We start from the raw sequence: 25,921 nt of genomic DNA, 5'->3' as shown, positions 1-25,921 counted from the left end.
CATCAATCAGCGAGAGCTCTCCCAGAGATCTCCGGCTCAATGCTAAGACCCAGTTCCACTCAACAATCAGCAAGCTCCAGTGCTGGACACCCCCATGCCAAACAACTAGCAAGACAGGAACACAACACCACCCAGTAGCAGAGAGGCTGCCTAAAATCATAATAAGTTCACAGACACCCCAAAACACACCACCAGACTCAGTCCTGCCCACCAGAAACACAATATCCATCCTCATCCACCAGAACACAGGCACCAGTCCCCTCCACCAGGAAGCTGACACAACCCACTGAGCCAACCTTACCCACTGAGGAGACACCAAAAACAATAGGAACTACGAACCTGCAGCCTGCAAAAAGGAGACCCCAAACACAGTAAGTTAAGCAAAATGAGAAGACAGAGAAACACACAGAAGATAAAGGAGTAAAGTAAAAATCCACAAGACCAAGCAAATGAAGAGGAAATAGGCAGTCTACGTGAAAAACAATTCTGAGTAATGACAGTAAACATGATCCAAAATCTTGGAAATAGAATGGAGAAAATACAAGAAATGTTTAACAAGGATCTAGAAGAACAAAAGAGCAAACAAAAAATGATGAACAACACAGTAAATGAAATTAAAAATTCTCTAGATGGAATCAATAGCAGAATAATTGAGGCAGAAGAACAGATAAGTGACCTGGAAGATAAAATAGTGGCAATAACTACTGCAGACTAAAGAATGAAAAGAATTGAGGACAGTCTCAGAGACCTCTGGGACAACATTAAACTCACCAACATTCGAATTATAGGGGTCCCAGAAAAAGAAGAGGAAAAGAAAGGGACTGAGAAAATATTTGAAGAGATTATAGTTGAAAACTTCCCTAATATGGAAAGGGAACTAGTCAGTCAAGTACAGAAAACACAGAGAGTCCCATACAGGATAAATCCAAGGAGACACATGCCAAGACACATATTAATCAAACTATCAAAAATTAAATACAAAGAAAAAATATTAAAAGCAACAAGGGAAAAGCAACAAATAAAATAGAAGGGAATCACCATAAGCTTAATAGCTGATCTTTCAGCAGAAACTCTGCAAGCAAGAAGGGACTGGCAGGACATATTTAAAGTGATGAAAGGGAAAAACTTACAATCAAGATTACTCTACCCAGCAAGGACCTCATTCACATTTGACAGAGAAAATAAAACATTTACAGACAAGCAAAAGCTAAGAGAATTCAGCACCACCAAACCAGCTTTACAACAAATGTTAAAGGAAACTCTCTAGGCAGGAAACACAAGACAAGGAAAAGACCTACAAAAACAAACCCAAAACAATTAAGAAAATGGTAATAGGAACGTACATATCGATAATTACCTTAAATGTAAATGGATTGAATGCTCCACCCAAAAGACATGAACTGGCCGAATGAATACAAAAACAAAACCCTATATATGCTATCTGCAAGTGACCCACTACAGACCTCAGAATGCATACAGACTGAAAGTGAGGGGATGGAAAAAGATATTCCATGCAAATGGAAATCAAAAGAAAGTTGGAGTAGCAATTCTCATATCAGACAAAATAGGCTTTAAAATAAAGACTATTACAAGAGACAAAGAAGGACACTACATAATGATCAAGGGATCAACCCAAGAACATATAACAATTGTAAATATTTATGCACCCAACATAGGAACACCTCAATACATAAGGCAAATGCTAACAGACATAAAAGGGGAAAGTGACAGTAACACAATCATAGTAGGGGACGTTAACATCCCACTTTCACCAATTGACAGATCATCGAAAACGAAAATAAATAAGGAAACACAAGCTTTAAATGATACATTAAAGAATATGGACTTAATTGATATTTATAGGACATTCCATCCAAAAACAACAGAATACACTTTCCTCTCAAGTGCTCATGGAACATTCTCCAGGATAGATCATATCTTGGGTCACAAATCAAGCCTCGGTAAATTTAAGAAAATTGAAATTGTATCAAGCATCTTTTTCCGACTACAATGCTATGAGACTAGATACCAATTACAGGAAAAATTTGTAAAAAATACAAACACATGAAGGCTAAACAATACACTACTTAATAACCAAGAGATCACTGAAGAAATCAAAGAGGAAATCAAAAATACCAAGAAAAAAATGACAGTGAAAACACGACAACCCAAAACCTATGGGATGCAGCAAAGGCAGTTCTAAGAGGGAAGTTTATAGCAATACAATCCTACCTCAAGAAACAAGAAAAATCCAAATAAACAACCTAACCTTACACCTAAAGCAAACAGAGAAAGAAGAACAGAAAAACCCAAAGTTTCCATAAGGAAAGAAATCATAAAGACCAGATCAGAAACAAATTAAAAAGAAAAGAAGGAAACAGTAGCAAAGATCAATAAAACTAAAAGCTGGCTCTTTGAGAAGATAACCAAAATTGATAAACCATTAGCCAGACTCATCAAGAAAAAAAACGGAGAAGACTCAAATCAACAGAATTAGAAATGAAAAAGAAGTAACAACTGACACTGCAGAAATACAAAGGATCATGAGAGATTACTACAAGCAGCTGTATGCCAATAAAATGTACAACCTGGAACAAACGGACAAAGTCTTAGAAAAACATAACCTTCCGAGACTAAACCAGGAAGAAATAGAAAATATGAACAGACCAATGACAAGCACTGAAATTGAAACTATGATTAAAAATCTTCCAAGAAACAAAAGCCCAGGACTAGATGACTTCACAGGTGAATTGTATCAAACATTTAGAGAAGAGCTAACACCTATCCTTTTCAAACTCTTCCAAAATATAGCAGAGGGAGAAACACTCCCAAACTCATTCTATGAGGCCACCATCACCCTGATACCAAAACCAGACAAAGATGTCACAAAAAAATAAAACTACAGGCCAATATCACTGATGAACATAGATGCAAAAATCCTCAACAAAATACTAGCAAACAGAATCCAACAGCACATTAAAAGGATCATACACCATGATCAAGTGGGGTTTATCCCAGAAATGCAAGGATTCTTCAGTATAGGTAAATCAAACAACGTGATACACCATATTAACAAATTAAAGGAGAAAAACCATATGATCTTCTCAATAGATGCAGAAAAAGCTTTCAACAAAATTCAATACCCGTTTATGATTAAAAAAACTCTCCAGAAAGTAGGCATAGAGGGAACTTACCTCAACATAATAAAGGCCATATATGACAAACCCATAGCCAACATCATTCTCAATGGTGAACAACTGAAAGCATTTCCACTAAGATCAGGAACAAGACAAGGTTGCCCACTCTCACCACCATTATTCAACATAGTTTTGGAAGCTTTAGCCACAGCAATCAGAGAAGAAAAAGAAATAAAAGGAATCCAAATCAGAAAAGAAGTAAAACTGTCACTGTTTGCAGACAACATGATACTATATACATAGAGAATCCTAAAGATACTACCAGAAAACTACTAGAGATAATCAATGAATTTGATACAGTAGCAGGATACAAAATTCATGCACAGAAATTTCTTGCATTCCTATAAACTAATGTTGAAAAATCTGAAAGAGAAGTCAAGGAAACACTCCCATTCAGCATTGCAACAAAAAGAATAAAATACCTAGGAATAAACTTACCTAAGGAGACAAAAGACCAGTATGCAGAAAACTATAACACACTGATGAAAGAAATTAAAGATCACACAAATAGATGGAGAGATATACCATGTTCTTGGATTGGAAGAATCAACAATGTGAAAATGACTATACTACTCAAAACAGTCTACAGATTCAATACAATCCCCAGCAAACTACCAATGGCATTTTTAACAGAACTAGAACAAAAAGTTTCACAATTTATATGGAAACACAAAAGACCCCAAATAGCCAAAGCAACATTGAGAAAGAAAAACGGAGCTGGAGGAATCAGGCTCCCTGACTTCAGACTATACTACAAAGCTACAGTAATCAAGACAGTATGGTACTGGCACAAAAACAGAAATACAGATCAATGGAACAGGATAGAAAGCCCAGATAAACCCACGCACATGTGGTCAGCTTATCTTTGATAAAGGAGGCAAGAATATACAATGGAGAAAAGAGAGCCTCTTCATTAAGTACTGCTGGGAAAACCGGACAGCTACATGTAAAAGAATGAAATTAGAACACTCCCTAACACCATACACAAAAATAAACTCAAAATGGATTAAACACCTAAATGTAAGGTCAAACACTATAAAACTCTTAGAGGAAAACATAGGCAGAACACTCTATGACATAAGTCACAGCAATATCCTTTTTGATCCACCTCCTAGAGAAATGGAAATAAAAACAAAAATAAACAAATGGGACCTAATGAAACTTAAAAGCTTTTGCACAGCAAAGGAAACCATAAACAAGACGAAAAGACAACCCTCAGAATTGGAAGAAAATATTTGCAAATGAAGCAACTGACAAAGGATTAATCTCCAAAATATACAAGCAGCTCATGCAGCTCAATATCAAAAAAACAAACAACCCAATCCAAAAATGGGCAGAAGACTCAAACAGACATTTCTCCAGAGAAGATATACAGATTGCCAACAAGCACATGAAAGAATGCTCAACGTCATTAATCATTAGAGAAATGCAAATCAAAACTACAATGAGATATCATCTCACACCCGTCAGAATGGCCGTCATCAAAAAATCTAGAAACAATAAATGCTGGAGAAGGTGTGGAGAAAAGGGAACTCTCTTGCACTGTTGGTGGGAATGTAAATTGATACAGCCACTATGGAGAACAGTATGGAAGTTCCTTAAAAAACTAAAACTAGAACTACCATATGACCCAGCAATCCCACTACTGGGTATATACCCCGAGAAAACCATAATTCAAAAGTGTCATGTACCAAAATGTTCATTGCAGCTCTATTTACAATAGCCAGGACATGGATGCAACCTAAGTGTCCATCAACAGATGAATGGATAAAGAAGATGTGTCACATATACACAATGGAATATTACTCAGCCATAAGAAGAAACAAAATTGAGGTATTTGTAGTGAGGTGGATGGACCTAGAGTCTGTCATACAGAGTGAAGTAAGTCAGAAAGAGAAAAACAGATACCATATGCTAACACATATATATGGAATCTAAAAAAAAAAAGGTTCTGAAGAACCTAGGGGTAGGACAGGAATAAAGATGCAGACATAGAGAATGGACTTGAGGACACGGGGAGTGGGAAGGGTAAGCTGGGACAAAGTGAGAGAGTGGCATGGATATATATACACTACCAAATGTAAATAGATAGCTAGCGGGAAGCAGCCGCATAGCACAGGGAGATCAGCTCGGTGCTTTGTGACCACCTAGAGGGGTGGGATAGGGAGGGTGGGAGCGAGGGAGACGCAAGAGGGAAGAGATGTGGGAACATATGTATATGTATAACTGATTCACTTTGTTATAAAGCAAAAACTAACACAACATTGTAAAGCAATTATACACCAATAAAGATGTTAAAAAGAATGATTAGAAAGTAAAAAAATAATAATAGTAAAACTAAAATACACAATACAAGTAAAAAAAAAATTGTCCACTTCCTAGAGTTCGGCAGTGTTAGTTGTTTGTTTAGCCAGAGCTTTACACGGTTTTTATGATGAGAATATCTCTGGTTCTTATTCTCTGAAGAACTCCTCCACCTCTTTATTCCTTCTCAAAACATTGCATTTTTCAGACAAACTAACAGAAATTGACTTCAAACCATGATCTGTAGATAGTGGGACCAAACACCCAGAACATGTTCAGTTCATACCTGTTGTCCCATTGGATTAACAATAGCACTCCCAGTCACTCAACAAGTGTCTCTGGATAAAGCATACAGTCATCCTGCATATATATTTATATACATGAATACGGAAAGACGTCAAAACTATGATTGGGGAAAAAATCAAGTCACCTAATAGCGTGTAAAGTATAATCCCATTTGTGTAAAAAAATTCAAATATGTGTGCTTAAAAATATGTATGTAGACCAACGCTCTGTGGTGATCTAAATGGGAAGGAAATCCAAAAAAGAGGGGATATACGTATACATAGAGCTAATTCACTTTCCTGTACAGCAGAAAGAACTAACACAACATTATAAAGCAACCTATACTCCAATAAAAATTAATTTTTTAAAAAAGTTGAAGGTGTTCATTGCCGATGTATGTAGAAAATTGAAGAAAGAAACTTTGCAATGAATACTTTGAAGAAATGAGAATTGAGGGTGGGAGATGGTGAAGGGTTTCTTTTTTATGTCGGTCTGTCTATTTGATATCTTACAATTAGCATGAATTTATTTTATAATAATAAAAAAGAATGATCAAGGGACTGAAGGTTTAGAATTCCTGTGATGCAAAGGGGTGCTAAGGTTTCTTACCAAGGTTAGTATTTCATCAACTTATTTACCTGCCCCAAATGGTGACGACCGAAGAGTATGTAGCAGCAGTCTGTACCATGAAATATATGATTGAGAACTACCTCTGCTGGCCCCAACCCCCATATTCTGTCCTCTTTCTCTCCTCTTACATGGGTAAGAGAGAAAAAAATAAGGTACATAAAGGAAGAAGAATAAAATTCACTGGTAAATCTAAAGAATGGTGACATGATGGGCTTGAACCCATCTGGGGTAGGTCTTCTGCCGGGCAGTTCCCAAGACTAGCCTTCATTTCTCTCTCCCTTCCTGCCTACTTCTCCCCTCAAGATACACATGCAGCTTGACTTTTCTCTGGCTACAATTATGGACAGCATATAATAAAATGTGTCACACTCACAGCTGAATAGAAATCACGGATGTAGATTAAACAGAAGCTCTGCGTTTCTGAGGCAATACAGATTTCATCCTCTCTACCATGGGAAAATGACATTCCCCCATTTCCCTGCTGGTATCGACCTCAGAAGGTCAATGAAGCAAAGTTCTTTCCTATTACTTTTGGAGTTTCGTGCAGTGAGTTTGGTATCTCATTCAAAGACCCCACAGATTGTTAGGTTCCCTACAGCACAGAGCCCCTAAGCTGTGGGGTGAATAAAGCTAGTTACTCGGTCTCCTTGTTTAATCAGTGAGATACCTTTCCCTCTTGTATGCTGCTTCTTCTCTTACTAAAAATAAGAGCACAACACTGATGCCAGTCGGTTGAGTGGCTAAGTCAGCCAAGAAGGGTTTGATAGAAGATTCCTTTCGGCTCTGGCATGACGCCATTTATTTGAAAAGGTAGCTGGAGAGCATCTCTTCATTGAAATCAATGCAGATTGCTTAACACAGGTATTGACAAAATGAAATAAAACCAAATGGGAAAAAAAACTTAGGGGACTTTAGACCTAGATAATCAATCTACATCCATATTTTTAAGCACACATATTTGAATTTTTTTACACAAATGCTGCTAAAACCTTCCTTTTAAAATTGCATTAAGGACAAAGTACAACATGAATCAGGAAGAAATTGCAGCAATTATCTCTCCTTGAGTGCACCTGAAGCAAGAAATAAAGTCTTGGCATGAAAAGATAATTAAAACACCTTAACAATTTGAGCAGAATAGGTCTGTTTAAAGAACATGATATTTTGCCCCAGTCACTAGGGGTTTACCCTCACTCTTCATCTATATTATTTTTTTATTTCTATAAATTTAAAGCAAAGTCCACTTGCATGAATTATGAGGGTCACTGATTCATTCTGACCAAAAAATCAACAAAGAAGATGAATTTAATGGGTGGGAGCTTTCATGGCCAAGTCCCAAGTGAGCCAGGCTCCATGCTTTGAGGCTTTAGGGTGCCCTTATTAACCAATTTTCAGTGAGGCTCAAGCCTGTAAAAAAAAACCTTCCTTCCTTCCTGCTTTTCCCTTAGGAAGGCCTTTTCTTTTTCCCACCCGAGACACACAGCAGTCTTGACCCCCAACTTCACAGGCCGGTCCATCTGCCAGAATGCAAACATTCGCCTGGGCAAGATTTTCCTAACGGGGACATCCGTCCTCCATCTGCTTTCACTGCCCGGCCAGGGTCACACTCACACACTTCATGAAGAATCTTGGCACACAGTTACACTTGAAATGAGAAGATTCCCGAGACATGGAAATTATTATCATATCGTCTCTTACCAGACACTGCAGTGACGCTTTTCTTTGCTTAAATCACCACGTCTGCACAGAAACCGAGTCGGATCCTCCCGGGATCTCTGTTGCCCTCTAGTTAGTTGTTGGATGTGTTTGATCACTGCGAGCAACTCTTAAGCAATGAAAATGCTGTTCAAGCACCGCAGCAGAAAAACACAAGCTGGTCTCAATTTTCTCTCGGGGTCAATATCTTTCAGGTGGGCTTTTCCCAGTTTCAGCCCTCCCTCCATAGATTGTTGTGGAGTGCTGGGGAAGAACATGTTGCTACAACTCCCCTAACTCCTGCCTCTGCCACGGGGGCCTGAGGAAGATTGTATCAGTGGCAGGCTGGCCTCTAGACCCTGAGGCGACAGGTGGGGATATTTCCCCTGCCGTTCTCTCCCTCACTCACTCTGAAGTCACACTGGCCTCCTTTCTGTTCCTCAGACACCCAAAGCTCATTCCCACCTCATGGCCTTTGGAACGCTCTGCCCCCAGCTGGTCTCATGACCGGCTTCTCTGGTTCCTTGGATCTCGGCTCAGACGGCATCTCCTCAGGGAGGCCTTCCTTGCTCACCCATCTAAACAAGCAATCCCCACTTCTTGGGTTAAGTATCCCAGAAGCAAACCCTGGGACGCGGGTTCACATACAGGTGATTTGTTAGGGATGCACCGCCTGGGGAAACCAGTGAGGGAGGGGCAGGGACACAGGATGAGACATCAAAACAAGCCAGCCGAGGGTGTGAATTGAGGCAGAGTCCCGGCCTCAGCCTGATCCCACAGGAGCTCTGGTGTCCATTAGGCCTGAGAGTTTGCCTGGACTCGTTGCAAGGGAGCTGGGCTTGCACACCCCTGCACCGGTCAGTCATTGGGTAAAGCTGGCTGGAGAAGAGTCCTGTGAACAGAAACGCCCAGCACTCCTAGCTCTTGCGCCTGCCTACGACGTGACTCCAGAAACACAAAGGCAGACCTTTGAAGAGAGTCCCGGGTGCGGGCTGTGTGAGGGCAAATGCTCAGAAGCAGGGCATGGGCACACAGACCCAGCAAATGCGCCGACGGCATCCACTCACCCTCCAACCCCACCATTCTCAAATACACAGCCTTGCTTTATTTTCTTAAGTGCCCTTAGCGCTATCTGAGATTCTCTCGTTTATAAACATGTTTACTTACTGTCTGTCTTCCCAGCTAGAAAACGGTCTCCATGAGAACAAAGACCCATCTGTCTTGTTCACTGCCCACCCCCAGGGGTAGAACCAGTGCCTGGAACACAGAGGATGCTCAACAAATATTTGTTGAATAAATGAATGAACCAGGCTGACACACTCTGACATGCTACACAACAGCCTGGGACCCAGAGGAGGCACTAACCCTTGGACTCTGTCCTGGAAGTCAGAGGGAAACTGTGATAGAGTGAAATAAGCACAGGATCTGGAGTCCATAAACTTGGCTTTCGTAGCCATGTGAACTCAGGCAAGTGAGGCCGCTATGCCTCCTTGGCCCCAGTTTCCTCAGGTGTATAGTAAAGGCGAGTGTCTACAGACTTAACTACAAAGATATTTGTCACACTGTTGTTTATTACAGCTAATCATTGGAAAGAGCCCGAACATTCAACGCTGGGAGATTAATCATACCCACACAATAAAATACAAAAGAAACCACAGAAATGATGCCATGCAAATACTATTTAATGACATGCAAAGGTTTCCAAAATATATTATTAGGTGACAAAACAGTGCCCTCCAAAACAGTATATACAGTACAACTTTATCTTAATGTATTTTATGTGTTTGTTTCAACATACATTAAAAACTAGAAGAATATACATTCAAATATTTATAGTGGAGTGAGCGGAGAGATTATGGGTTATTTTTACTTCCTCCTTTCATCTTGTCTATGTTTTCTAAACTTGTCAAAGTGAAGTATATTACTTTTGTAAGCGGAGAAAGTTATTTTTTTAATTGCTTTTTTATAATACCAAAATAATCTCCAAGCACTGTTCCAACCTTGTTTATTCTTAGGAGAACAGTTTGTGATGCTGTGGAAAGAACATGAGACAGGGTCTAGTTCACCCTCTGATCCCTGTTAACCAAGTTGCAGGGGGAAGGGTGATGGGGAGGGTGGACAGTGGTTAGGAAACTTTGAAACATGCATCTCTCTGGGTTCAGCTTCCTCATCTGTAAAATCAGCAAGTCTAACAGATGTTGCCTTCAGAACACGAAGATGTACATTGCATAAAAGAGCAAGCAGTACACATGTTATGTCCCACAGTTCATTCTCCCGGCATAGAGGGACTACTGGCTCTTTGGATTTGAACTTAGTCATTCTGGCTGACTCTGTTACAGTAAGTACACAGTAAGAACTCCTGGTCAGAAGGACCCCATAGGATGAGGCATTCTAAGCACCTGTCACCTGCTTGAACACAGCAGTAAAATGTTTGTTGTCCCCTAATGGGGCCAGGTCCTCCCTAAAAGCTCCCTCATGGGTAACCAATAGCAGAGCTGTGGCTCTTACTTGATCAATTTGTGACTGAGAGTTGAGTGCAGAAAGTCTGAGGCTGATAATTAATCACCTCTTTTTCTTCTCTGACTTCTGAACCAACTAAGAAAGAGACAGAAAAATAATGGAGGATCAACCTGTCAGTCTGATTACTCACCAGCTTGATTACTGATACGGAGAAGAGAACTGGGGTCTGGAGTCACAACTGGGCTTTGAATCCTTTTCCCTGAGCATTGAATTACCAACCCCTAACCATAGAGACACAGTGCCCCAAGGGGAGCAGTCTACAGGAAGGAGCGGCAAGACGTGCTTCCGAAAGAGAAAAGGGAGACTTGGCGCACGATTCACACCCACTTCCCAGTCTCAACAACCATATAGGATTGGGGAGGAGTGAGTGAGGGTGATAGAGAGAAGGTTAGAACTTACCTTTCCATTATTTTCCTTCTTGGAGTCAGATGTTCCTTCTTGAAATAGAATGTAATCTCCCCAAGGATTTCTCTATTTTGTTCACTGCTGAGTCCCAAATCCATAGATCTCAGTAAATACCCACTGAAGAATGAACGAATAGAAACATGAGAACTAGGGAATAGGATTTTCCCTAACAGTAAGTTCTTTGAAATTATTTCTACAGCTCAACGAGCTATCCATTTGTTCAATTGAAAGTACTAGATATAAAAGAGCGGCATTGTCTGTCCTTGTTGAAGGGGGTATTGGCGGCTTAAAAGAGTGGTCAAAGCACCCAGTACACACACTGAGGGGTCTTGGAGAAACTGTAGGAAGAAGCTCATTTCACCCCCAAGCCATTAAACTGGGTTCTACTTCAGGATTAGGCAAAAGATAACAAGTTATCAAATCTTCCAGACCCCACTTTTCTCATTCACAAAATGGCCCCTACTAGTTTTACCTTTCTTAGAGTCTAGATAACAAAGACTAAGAATGGGTATTCGTAGAGCGGTGTACCTATCCAATCAGTTCTAGGGTTCATATCCTTACAGTTCAGGTGGTGTCCTATTTATTGTTATTACTAATACTTTACCATGTCCATATATACTGTTTCTTCCAGGGATTTAAACCAACTGAACAAATTTCTGTACAATCATAATAATTACTAATTCATTCCTGTATTCCAAATGCTTTGCGCTTGTTTCACGAAGAAAAAAAATCCAATCTAAAATTAGGATTTTGATTTTTTTTTTTTTTTTTTTTTTTTTTTTTGGTGGTACGCGGGCCTCTCACTGTCGTGGCCTCTCCCGTTGCGGAGCACAGGCACCAGACGCGCAGGCTCAGCGGCCATGGCTCACGGGCCCAGCCGCTCCGCGGCATGTGGGATCCTCCCGGACCGGGGCACGAACCCGTGTCCGCTGCATCGGCAGGCGGACTCCCAACCACTGCGCCACCAGGGAAGCCCAGGATTTTGATTTTGAAAGTAATGATATTAAAGCCAATTCTTAATATCAAAAACTGATTTAGAAATAAGTTTGAATTAAATCAGCAGTATGTGTACTTGGAAAAAACGTGGAGAACTATGAAAGCACCTCTGCAAAGATTTGTATATTAAGTTTCAATTTTGTTCTTTACTGTATCTCTGAATTACAGACATGCTGAATGCAGACCTCAATTTCAAAGGACCATTTTTAAACTTAAAGAACATGACCATGAAACTACCAGCTAGAAGTAGGCATGGATCAGATGTATTTTTCTTTATAAAGGCTGTTACAGCCAGACAACGGGGATGAGGCTACAGAGACAGAGTTTAAAGCTCTTATAGAATATAGGCATATTTATAATGGTGTCCTCCAAGTTAATATTCTAAATCAGTTGGAAAACATCCTGCGATGTGACTTTTATGACCCAGAAAATAGCTCCCATCTCTAACACTTCTGCAAAAACTGACAGTTCCGTTGGTTCATATCTTCTTTTATTACATTAGACCAGTGTCTCTCAGTTAGGGGGGGATTTGGAGTCTCTCCTTCCCCAGGGGACATTTGGCAATGTCTGGGATATTTTTTGGTTTTTAGAAATAGGGGAGGGTGTGCTCCTGGCATCTGGAATAGAGGCCAGGGCTGCTGCTAAGCATCCTACAATGCACAGGACAGTCCCCTACCACAAAGAATTATCTTTCCCGACGTGTCAATAATGCCATGATTGGGAAACTGCACTAGACTCTTTTTTTTAATAATTTTTTTAAATTAATTAGATTATTTATTCATTTATTTTTGGCTGCGTTGGGTCTTCGTTGCTGCGCGTGGGCTTTCTCTAGTTGCGGCAAGCCGGGGCTACTCTTCGTTGCGGTGTGTGGGCTTTTCATTGCGGTGGCTTCTCTGCTGCGGAGCACAGGCTCTAGGCGTGCAGGCTTCAGTAGTTGTGGCACGCAGGCTCAGTAGTTGTGGCTCACGGGCTTAGTTGCTCCGTGGCATGTGGGATCTTCCCGGACCAGGGCTTGAACCCGTGTCCCCTGAATTGGCAGGTGGATTCTTAACCACTGCGCCACCAGGGAAGCCCTGCACTAGACTCTTAATATTGAGCAATCTTCTGGATCTCTGCTGTGGAATCTCTGCCTCCATATACAGGCACATACTTGAAATGTTGAAGGAACACTGTTCAAGCCATCCTATCTTAAACGGAGAGCCCATATTGAGATATGATAAGACATGACACAGTGATGCTGGATTTGGGAAGACCTTAAGTGTATAACATTAAAGAATGGAGCTCTACCCTTATATTTAGTAGTGCAAAATTGACACCTCTAAAGTAGGAAATGAATATATATTTTACCCACTTTTGAAATGCAGCTGCCCTGAACCAGGTCCAGGAAATTCAGAATGTGTAGTCCAGTTTAGATTTGAAAAGACAGAAGACAGAAAGGTCACTTACTAGTTTATCATAAATAACCAAATATACAAGCCCAAATGATAGTAGTGACGGCAGAATTAAAAGAAAGGGACAAGAAAAAAAGGAGATATCACAAAGAATGAAAGATCTGGCTCTTCCTCTGGGAGTTTGGTGATGATGGTAAATGAAAGAATTCGGAGATGGGAAGCTGGGACTCTGAGAACCAGGAATATACTGAAGCTGAAGGTCTGGGCAGGAGGGGGGGTCAACAACCAGACAGGTGATAAAGGGTAAAGAAGTGCATCTGAGTCAGAAATCAGAGAAATGCATCATCACGTCAGATCCTAGCTAGGCAGACAGCAATAAATTATCGTCTCCCCAACATCACATGCACATTCTTCCTTCGGAACCTTTTCCCATTAAATTCTCATCTGTAATGCTCTCTCCCCTCTCTCTCCACTTCCCAATAAGACCCACCTTGGAGGCCAGTTAAAGAAAGACACATCTTTCGTATTGATACTCTCCTTGTCACCGCAGAGCAAGAATACAGAAGATGGTCCAATATTCAATCTTGCATGGTACAAAAAGACATGAGCCTGAGGAGACATGAATATTTACAGATGAGAGATACAGCCTAGAACACTGTAGAGCAGGCAGGGGCAGAAATCCAGCAGCCAAACAGTTCAATACTAAGAAAACCCAGATGCCAAAGACAGGCAGCCAGGGAACTCTCAAGCTGACAGAGGGGAAAACAAAAGGGTACAATAGGAGGTCATGTTTAGTGACAAAGAGGGGAAAAAATGTTAAGAGGAGTGTGGTGAACAGTCCAGTGGGATGCTGTGGTCTGCTTGAGAACACAATCTGCAGAGTCAGACAGACGAGGCTCAGAGTCGGCTCCCTGGTCCACTTACTGTGAGATCACCAGCACCTCACTTAACTTTCCAGAGCCTGTTTGCTGTGCTGTAAAACGGAGAAAAATATGTCCGCCTCATGGGACTGTTGTGGTTACATAAGATGACTGATGAGATGAGATGTGACTAAATGAAATCAAACGATACATATGCAGCTGGAAAAATGTTTCAAATTTATTAAGGTGATTTTCTCTTTTGCCTTTGATGACATAGCCTTTGTCCTAATCCACTGCTTCTCAAATTTTGATGTTCACACTTACCACCTGAAGATTTTGTTAAAGTGCAGATTCTGGTTCAGTGGAACTGGGTAGAGTCTACGTTACACACTCCTGACAAACTCTGCTAGAGATGCTGCTGCTGCATAGATCACACTTTAGCAGCAAGACTGCCGGGTGCCCGAGGCATTCGACTGATGGGGATTTGTTGCAGGTGAAGGTTTGTGACAGAAGGGATGCAAAAGTAAGACTGAGATAATATTCAACTTCTGTTCTTCAAAACTAGGATTCTGCAATAAGACCGTAGATGTGTAAGCAGGTTCAGGACTAGACCCTAGTTTTATGTAAATGGCGTCCAGATTAAAGAGGAAGGGGAGACAGCCAACTTCATTCCAGGACCAGAGGATTGTGGGAAGAGGAAGCTGGAGGGGAGTAGCAGAGCAAAGTGGGGAGATGCATGCTTCAGGACTCCTCTCTCCGGGCTTTACCCCAGAGAGGGAGAGGTGCATCCAATGAATGAGGGTAGTACTGAGGGAAAGATTTAGCTTTCCCAAGCTGCTCTGGAATTCCATGTTGCTTTGGTAGGTTTCTACGACAGCTGAGATTCTGCCTTGGAAGCTATCCAGGGAGGATCTCCATGACAGTGGTGAAAGACTCCAAAGCCGACCTCCTGAGCTGGGACCAAATGGGGGTTACAGCAGATCTCAAAGGAGTTTCTCAGTCAGCTAGACTGGAGGCAGACTAAGTCAGCCAGGGAAAAGGACCACAGGCTGCCCAGGGCAAGAGAGAACAGCCACGGACTTTAGCCACCTATGTCACCAGATCAAACAGGTGGACAAGGGACATTGGCCAGGAGGCCAGAAGAGAAAAGGACACCCCCTGTAAGGACCCTCGTTCTTCCATGTTGCCCTGGGGTTACGGAAAGCTGCCCCTCCCTGCATATCCCTAGAAAAGGAGCAGCAGAGGGAGAGAGGTTCTCTGAGAAGCTGAGCATTTTAATCCAACAAGGACTCCATGCTACCTAAGGGAACTATTTAATTGGACGAAGTCTGAGATTGATTTGGACAGTTAAATCATTTGAGTTGGGGCTTGAAAAGAAGGCCAAACTTCTTAGAGATAAAATAAAGATATTACATTTTTCTCTAAACAACCAAGTTATACAGTGAGTTAAGTTTACAACCACACTACAAATATATAAAGTACTTAGCAACGTGTCTGCCATATAGAAAGTGATCAATAAACGGTAACCAGGTTAAACAGGTTAAGTAAGAACTAAGAAAAGGCCACTGGATCTGCCAGTTAAGAAGCTATCATTCCCTTTTGAGAGAGCAGTTTCAGCAAAGGATGGGGATGAAAAGTAGCCACAGAGGATGCTCATTCTGACCATGAAAGCCATTATGGCCAACATTCTACAACACTCAGCACAGCTTTCATTTTACGTAGAGACCAGAAGGGGTGTGAATTGAGTAAAGATGAAGTCTGACCTTCCCAGGTCAAGGCTCAAGATTATCATCTACTGAGTGGAAGTAACCCCTAAGGGAGTTTAAATCCTATTTCCGGAAATTGGCTCCAAAGCAATTTTCTTGATGAAATGGGTTTTTTGCTAAGTGTGAGATGGCAGATAAATATGAAAAAATGTTACATATTCCAAAGCGATAGCCAAGAATTCTACCTTTAAAAACAATCCTTAAAAGATTAGTTCATTCTACTTACCCCAAAATTGTGGTTTTAAAGACGAGGCTTGCACCACCCCACAGTCTTGATTTTCTCAAAGCTCTCTCATCTTTCTTACCTCAGATAAAGGCTGCTTTCGCACATGCTCCCAGGCATAGAGGTTTTCTGATGACCAGTCCATAGTTCTGCTACCTGTCCCTGAGCGGTGCAGGTCATTTATTCATCAGCAGAGTAGTCACTCCTAGAGAAATTGTGAAATAGGGAGGCTGGTCCTACCACCACACTTATCTCTCTGGGATCATGCAAGCTCATTTTGCCATCTTTCCAACCTCACCAATACACAAGGCCCTCAGTCCATCCCATGATTGCCTAGGTGTCTCCTCTCCCAAATTCTCTTACACAACTGCTCCCCTGCCCCAAACTCAAACCGCGCCCAAGCCTGCCCTTATCTTTCTTTTCTTTCTCCTCCTCTCAAAATTGACTAGTCCTTTGTTCTGTGATCTCAGGTCCCACTCCCTTCCAGGGACAAGCTGATAATGTCTTTCAGATGACCTGGCATCATTATTCCTAAGTAGCTTTGGTTACCTTGTCAAAATACATAATATCACATGAAAAGATGCTGAGCATGATTATTCATTAGGAAAATGCAAATCAAAACCACAGTGAGATACCACCTCATACCTACTAAGATGATTCTCATCAAAAATGTGGAAAATAACAAGGATAACAAGTGGTGGCGAGGATGTAGAGATTGGAACCCTTGTACATTGCTGCTAGGAATCTAAAATGTTGCAGCTGCTGTGCAAAACAGTTTGGCGGCTCTTCAAAAATTTAAACATAGAATTACAATATGACTCAGCAATTCCACTCCTAAATATATAACCAAAAGAATTGAAACTAGGTACTCAAACTAGTACTTGTACACAAATATTCAAAGAAACAATATTTACAATAGCTGAAAGGTGGAAACACCCAAATGTCCACCAACAAATGGATAAACAAATTGTGTTATATCCATACAATAGAATACTGTTCAGCTGTTAAAAAAAAAAAAACGTGAAGCACTGATACAGGCTACAACAATGTGGATGAACCTTGGAAACATTACACTAAGTCAAAGAAGCCAGACACAAAACTCACATATTGTATGATTTCATTGGTATGAAATATTCAGAATAGGTAAATAGAGACAGACTGCAGAGGGGAGTCTGGGGGAAAAGCAGGGTAAGGAGTAACTGCTTAATGACATGAGGTTTTACTTCGGAGTGACAGAAGTGTTTTGGAACTTGATAGAGGTAATGGTTACACAATACTGTGTATGTACTAAACACCACTGGATGGTTCACTTTAAAATGGTTAACTTTTGAGTTATTTGTAGTGAGGTGGATGGACCTAGAGTCTGTCATACAGAGTGAAGTAAGTCAGAAAGAGAAAAACAAATACTGTATGCTAACACATATATATATGAAATCTAAAAAAAAAAAAAAAAATGGTCATGAAGAACCTAGGGGCAAGATGGGAATAAAGACACAGACCTACTAGAAAATGGACTTGAGGATATGGGGAGGGGGAAGGGTAAGCTGTGACAAAGTGAGAGTGGCATGGACATATATATACTACCAAACATAAAATAGATAGCTAGTGGGAAGCAGTTGCATAGCACAGGGAGATCAGCTCAGTGCTTTGTGACCACCTAGAGGGGTGGGATAGGGAGGGTGGGAGGGAGACGAAAGAGGGAAGAGATATGGGAACATATGTATATGTATAACTGATTCACTTTGTTATAAAGTAGAAACTAACACACCATTGTAAAGCAATTATACTCCAATAAAGATGTTTAAAAAAATAAATAAATAAAATGGTTAATTTTACATTAGGTGAATTTCACCTCAATTTGTTAAAAAATGCTCATGTGAGCTTAAGACCATTAAAATGTAACCCAGAGCGAGAATACACGGCCTATAAACATCTTGAGAATAGAGGTTATATCTCATATGATAATTTTTTTTTTAATACGCTGAGGCACTCTCGTCTATATTGCTTCTTTTTGCCTTGCAGAAAGAATTACCATGCCCTCAGTTCCTGCTGCAGCCGCCAACAGTTTTTGCATACCATTGACAATATTAAAGACACCACATACGGGAACTGAGTGCCATTTTCAAGTTACCTAACTGTCGTCTATACAGCTGCTATTTACTGAAGACTTCGGCAAAGAGCAGTGGGATTCTCACCCTATTCCTGATGTGATTTTTAATTTCCCGCTATTCTCCAATCTCCTTTCATTAAGTCCACTCCTCCCATGCACGAGTTCGTACGCTTTCCAAAAGGAGAGACCCGATGTCACGTGCTGTGATATCTATGATTTTTCCTGCTCCTGTATGTCTGTCTTTCTCTGTTGTAGCTAATAGCTTCACCGCATGGTGCTTCAGCCTGGCAAACAGCAGTGCCCGTTCCAGTGAGCTTCCTCTCTGTCCCGCTCACGCTGCCCTGGGTTACTGTAGTTTGCCATGATGCAGCGGGATTCTTCCCCATCCTGCCACTTCCCCGGCTCCTCTTCTTTCCCCACTGCCTCTGCACATCCCAGAGTTGGGTGTCCCAGCCCCAGTGTCTGTATGGACCATAGACTGACCCAGATGAGCTTCTTCCCTAACATTAACTACCAATGCTGGTTTTGATTCTTAAATCTTGGGAACATGCCAGATTTGCTGAAGGATATTGGGGACGTGAATATCCCCAGTGGTTCTTCCTGTCATGGAGTCCTTGGCAGCAACTCCCTTCTTCCTTCCCTCTGGGCCTTACTTCCCTTCTGAGGGGGAGCTGACGATAGGCTCATAAACACCTGGTTTCTTTCTACTCTCCTGGACACACCGATGGGCAAGTCAACAGGCAGCTACCAGACTCACGATGGCTCCAGCACATGACTCAGCACATTTCCTCTGATGCACAGCTCACTCCCCTCCCCAGATGAGCTCAAGGTACATTGTCCTCTGCACAGACATCCCCCAAGCTCCGCACCAGTTTCTGTCTCACTCTTGTGGTGGCTGCAAAGTCAACACTGTTTTTGTTCCTCCAGAGTCATCCCTGTGTCGCCAAGTACCAGGCTACCAATGCTCAATGTTCTTCTACCTCTACTGATGCAAGTATTCGATTTCTACCAAGAAAACGTGAACACAAATATTCCCAGATATCCATAACCACAAACAAAGCCTCTTATCAGTGTCCTTTCACATGCATACATATGAGTTAACCCAGCAATTTCTCCCACGTTGAAAATATAGCTTTTCTTCCTGAATAGTCCTATCAAGCTCTCCCATTCTTGACAAACTTTTACGTATTTCTTGTTTCCTAATAAAAAGTATCCAAACTTTCCCCCATCCCCACTGCTTGCATTTCCCTCACTCCTCTCTTCTTAATCAGGGCTGCCTACCTCCTCATCTCACATTCATTATTTACTCTCCAAAACTGTGCTTTTTGAGGCTTTTACAACACACCACCCAGCTAAGGTGGCCACTTGCTGAAAGCCATGCATCTACAAATAGGTCATGAGTTCATGAATTTCCAGAGAGAACAGTGCAGAGACCATAAAGCTACTATTTCTGGTTTGAGTGAATGAATTGTGAATTCCCACTGTGATACAAAAGGATGATTAAGAGGCAGCTGTTGTCATCACGGTCCCTTTAGTAGGTGAGAAAACTGGGGTTCAGATAAATGAAGTGCATTGTCCAGATGTTCAGAGCTGATAAATGGCCAACTGGACCTCAACCCCTAGGCTGTGGACATAACCATGATGCCAACCTGCCATTATAGCCAAGTTTTCCTGCCCCAATGGCAGCCTCACCAACAAGGCTGTCGCTAGTAATTTGGCTTCCTTTCTGGCTTTCCTCAAGGTTTAGAATCTACTAAGCAGCCAAAAAGAATATTGGACTACATTTGACCACTACATTTCTCTCTCTGAATTAACAAACTGACATCTTCTAAATTAAAGGAACAGAAAGTCGATTTATCTTAATCTTTAAAACTTTTCCAAAGTATTTCTGCCCATTGACATCCAAGACAAATGAGTTTTACTTCAAAGTCTCTTTTTTTTAAATTTTATTTTATTTATTTTTTTATACAGCAGGTTCTTATTAGTTATCCAATTTATACATTAGTGCATATATGTCAAAGTCTCACCATATTCCAAAGCTCTTTTTGTATGTGTTCTAGTAATTCCTCGCTGCAATATGGTATTTAGTCATTCCTCGTTACACTGCTGTATACATTGGAGTAATGAACGCTGGGTACCACAGCAGCTCTGAATTACAAAGGCTTATTTCTCTCACATAGGATGGTATGATGCAGAGCCCACCTGCTCTCCATCCTGTAGCTACTACATCTGGAATTTGTGACCTTCGAGCTCACCACATGCATATATTTAAGGACCAGGCCTCAGAGCAGCTTGAATCATTTCCAACAATATTCCATTGGCCAGAACCTAATAACCGGACCCCCAAACATACAAGGGAGGCAGGAAAATGTACAGAAGCACATGGATATTTGAGTACAGACTCTGCTTTAACATTTCATTTATGTTGAGCACAGAAAATTGAAAGATACAAGGAAAGAATAAAAAAGAAAAAATCTCTAATCTTAAATCTCATTCACTGAGACTGTTAAATTTTCCAGGCATTTGTATATTTATATATAGATACAGATATATAAAGGATAGAGAGAGAGAAAGAGAGATGGTATCACATCAAACACAAGCTCTTTTTTTTAAACATTTTTATTGGAGTATAATTGCTTTACAATGGTGTGTTAGTTTCTGCTTTATAACAAAGTGAATCAGCTATACATATACATATATACCCATATCTCCTCCCTCTTGCATCTCCCTCCCACCCTCCCAATCCCACCCCTCTAGATGGTCACCAAGCACGGAGCTGATCTCCCTGTGCTATGCGACTGCTTCCACTAGCTATCTATTCTACGTTTGGTAGTGTATATATGTCCATGCCACTCTCTCACTTCGTCCCAGCTTACCCTTCCCCCTCCCCGTGTCCTCAAGTCCATTCTCTATGTTTACATCTTTATTCCTGTCCTGCCCCTAGGTTCTTCAGAACCATGTTTTTTTTTTTTTTTTAGATTCCATGTATATGTGTTAGCATATGGTATTTGTTTTTCTCTTTCTGACTTACTTCACTCTGTATGACAGACTCTAGGTCCATCCACCTCACTACAAATAACTCAATTTCATTTCTTTTTATGGCTGAGTAATATTCCATTGTATGTATGTGCCACATCTTCTTTATCCATTCATCTGTCGATGGATACTTAGGTTGCATCCATGTCCTGGCTATTGTAAATAGAGCTACAATGAACATTTTGGTACATGACTCTTTTTGAATTATGGTTTTCTCAGGGTATATGACCAGTAGTGGGATTGCTGGGTCATATGGTAGTTCTATTTTTAGTTTTTTAAGGGACCTCCATACTGTTCTCCATAGTGGCTGTATCAATTTACATTCCCACCAACAGTGCAAGAGTGTTCCCTTTGCTCCACACCCTCTCCAGCATTTATTGTTTCTAGATTTTTTGATGATGGCCATTCTGACTGGTGTGACGTGATACCTCATTGTAGTTTTGATCTGCATTTCTCTAATGATTAATGATGTTGAGCATTCTTTCATGTGTTTGTTGGCAATCTGTATATCTTCTTTGGAGAAATGTTTATTTAGACCTTCTGCCTGTTTTTGGATTGGGTTGTTTTTTTGATATTGAGCTGCATGAGCTGCTTGTAAATTTTGGAGATTAATCCTTTGTCAGTTGCTTCATTTGGAAATATTTTCTCCCATTCTGAGGGTTGTCTTTTTGTCTTGTTTATGGTTTCCTTTGCTGTGCAAAAGCTTTGAAGTTTCATTAGGTCCCATTTGTTTATTTTTGTTTTTATTTCCATTTCTCTAGGAGGTGGGTCAAAAAGGATCTTGCTGTGATTTATGTCATAGAGAAACACACGCTTTTGGATAGTTTGATGTCATCCCACAGGTCTGTGAGGCTTTGTTCAATGGAGCAATGTATATATTGGTATGAGAAATGTTTTGTTAAATAAAACAGGCTATGTTTATATATATATATATATATATATATATATATATCCATATGGGATATTGATAAAATAGGCTTTTTTTAACAAAACATCTCCCATATCAACGTATACATCAACATCACTCCATCAAAATTATTTATTTATTTATTTATTTTTGGCTGCGTTGGGTCTTCGTTGCTGTACACGGGCTTTCTCTAGCTGTGGTGAGCAGGGGCTACTCTTTGTTGTGGTGCGTGGGCTTCTCATTGCAGTGGCTTCTCTTGTGGCAGAGCACAGGCTCTAGGCACACGGGCTTCAGTAGTTGTGGCACACTGGCTTAGTTGCTCCACAGCATGTGGGATATTCCCAGACTAGGGCTTGAACCCGTGTCCCCTGCATTAAGCAGGTGGATTCTTAACCACTGTGCCACCAGGGAAGCCCTCAAATTCTTAATTACCATATAACCTTCCATTTTATAGTTATCCCATAATTTGTTTAAGCATTTCCCTGTTATTTCCCATTTAAATTTTTGCCAATTTTTTTTTTTTACTGTTATGGACGATACTGTATAAGCATCCTTATAAATACATACACCTTTGGGAACTTGTTACATTAGGTTAAGCCCCTAGAAATAGAATTGCTTGGCCAAAATATATTTAGGTTTAGATGCTCATTATACATATTGCTGAACAACCCCATACAAAAGTTATACTGATTTGCACTCCTTTATAACTTTTAAATCATTTCAACCTGTTATGGTCCTATGCTCTATGAATGTTTTGTGACTTTGTGACAATGGCTTCTATTTTGTTATTATTCAACACTGTAATGTTAAAATGTTACTGACAGCATCCTTCAGTCAAACACTCATGGATGGCTGCAATGGAATAGCCCTGCTACATCCTACCTCTCTCACTGATTACAACTCAACACTGGATGAATACAGGAAACTATTACCTGGGAACTCTGGAAAGTAAACCAGAATAGGCATATTGGGGAGGGAAGTCAAAATTTAAAGAATGATCAGTATAGTGGTGAGTTCCTTAGTTTTGGGGGGTTTTCTTCTCCTTTATCTCCTGGTTTTGACCTGAAGTCAGGCTGAATTGGGAAATCGAGGAGTAGGCGCAGACAGCAAAAGTCCTGAGAGGAACCCATTTTCCTGGTCAGAGGATCGAGAAATGGGTCCTGTGAGAGCTACAGAATGTGAGGGGAATCCCTATCTCTTGAACTTATTTTTTCTCTTCCAACCCTGCCAAGACCAGCCTGCTGCAGGGATGGTGGTGGCCTCAGTGCAGCGCCTAAAATCTCTAAGGAAAACCTGACTCTGTGGAGAGTAAAATCAGCAAACAGGGCATCTGTGTGCAAGGAGTGTGAGTGGGATCCTCCTTGCTATTTTTTCTCTCTTTTACTTCCGCACATCACCTGCAAAGGTGGGCCACGTCATACAGAAGTGCATAACAGCATGGGAGACTCAGACTCTGAGAGAACCCCATCCTCTGGCCATAGGAATTGGGAAAAGAGATGTCAGAAGCCAGAGAGGAGAGAACTGAAGAACGGGATGCCCTGCTTTTGTTTATAGACCAGCACAAAGCACTGGCTCCCCACCATGCAGCATGTGTGAGGGACACTCATAAAGAAGCAGAGTACAGACTCTAAGAACTAAACTACAATATAAACCACCACCCAAGTCCCAGACTAACCCCTGAGTGGCCCAAGCAAGAGGCAGACTCAAACAGCAGAGTTAAGGTTTTGAAAACTAAACTGACATTACTCCCAATATAAAGAGCAAAGGAAGTATGAACAATTCTCCAGGGAAAAGATAATCAGCAGATGTCATCCTGAGCAACTATTATAACTCTTCTCCATGAGGTAGAGGTAAACACTCTTGAACTGAATGTGAAGATAGATTTCTCAGCAGAGATATGGAAATGATTTCTTAATGGAGAATTGCAAACCAAAAATATGCTATCAGAAGAAAAAAAAATGCACTGGGTGTATTTTTAAGTGACAGAGGAAATGACAGAGGAAAAGGTCAGTAAACTTAAAAATGGATCGATTGAAATTATCTTATTGGGAGAACAGAGAAGAAAAATTTGAGGAAAAAAGAAAAGAAAAGAAAAGAAAACATTAACAAAGCCTCATGGACCTGTGGAATGCTATCAAATGGTCCAGTATGCCTATCATACTCCCTGAAGGAGAGAAGGCACTGATGCAGAAAAATATTTGAAGTAGAAATGTCTAAATAATCTCCAAATTTGGCAAAGGCATATATTAAAACCACAGTGAAATACAATTGATCTTCATTACTCATAGATTCTATATGTGCAAATTTACCGACTCGCTAAAATTTATTTGTAACCCTCAAACCAAAATTCACGACGCTTTCACGGTCATTCATGGACATGCACAGAACAGCGAAAATTTTGAGCCTCCCGCAGTGCTCATCGCCAGCTGAGGTCAACCTCTTAGAGGAAAACATACGCAGAACACTCTATGACATAAATCACAGCAAGATCCTTTTTGACCCACCTCCTAGAGAAATGGAAATAAAAACAAAAATAAACAAATGGGACCTAATGAAACTTCAAAGCTTTTGCACAGCAAAGGAAACCATAAACAAGACCAAAAGACAACCCTCAGAATGGGAGAAAGTATTTCCAAATGAAGCAACTGACAAAGGATTAATCTCCAAAACTTACAAGCAGCTCATGCAGCTCAATAACAAAAAAACAAACAACCCAATCCCAAAATGGGCAGAATACCTAAACAGACATTTCTCCAAAGAAGATATACAGATTGCCAACAAACACATGAAAGGATGCTCAGTATCACTAATCATTAGAGAAATGCAAATCAAAACTACAATGAGATATCATCTCACACCCTTCAGAATGGCCATCATCAAAAAATCTAGAAACAATAAATGCTGGAGAGGGTATGGAGAAAAGGGAACACTCTTGCACTGTTGGTGGGAATGTAAATTGATACAGCCACTATGGAGAACAGTACGGAGGTCCCTTAAAAAACTAAAAATAGAACTACCATATGACCCAGCAATCCCACTACTGGTCATATACCCTGAGAAAACCATAATTCAAAAAGAGTCACGTACCAAAATGTTCATTGTAGCTCTATTTACAATAGCCAGGACATGGAAGCAACCTAGGTGTCCATCATCGGATGAATGGATAAAGAAGATGTGGCACATATATACAATGGAATATTACTCAGCCATAAAAAGAAACGAAATTGAGATATTTGTAGTGAGGTGGATGGACCTAGAGTCTGTCATACAGAGTGAAGTCAGAAAGAGAAAAACAAATACCATATGCTAACGCATATATATGGAATCTAAGAAAAAAAAAGAAAAAAAAACGGTCATGAAAAACCTAGGGGTAAGACGGGAATAAAGACACAGACCTACTAGAGAATGGCCTTGAGGATATGGGGAGGGGGAAGGGTAAGCTGTGACAAAGTGAGAGTGGCATGGACATATATACACTACCAAACATAAAATAGATAGCTAGTGGGAGGCAGCCACATAGCACAGGGAGATCAGCTCAGTGCTTTGTGACCACCTAGAGGGGTGGGATAGGGAGGGTGGGAGGGAGGGAGATGCAAGAG

This window comes from Lagenorhynchus albirostris, chromosome 1, assembly GCF_949774975.1.
Source record: "Lagenorhynchus albirostris chromosome 1, mLagAlb1.1, whole genome shotgun sequence".
Lineage (NCBI taxonomy): Eukaryota > Metazoa > Chordata > Mammalia > Artiodactyla > Delphinidae > Lagenorhynchus > Lagenorhynchus albirostris.
The sequence above is the reverse complement of the archived record's forward strand: the minus strand, read 5'-3'. Positions refer to the sequence as shown.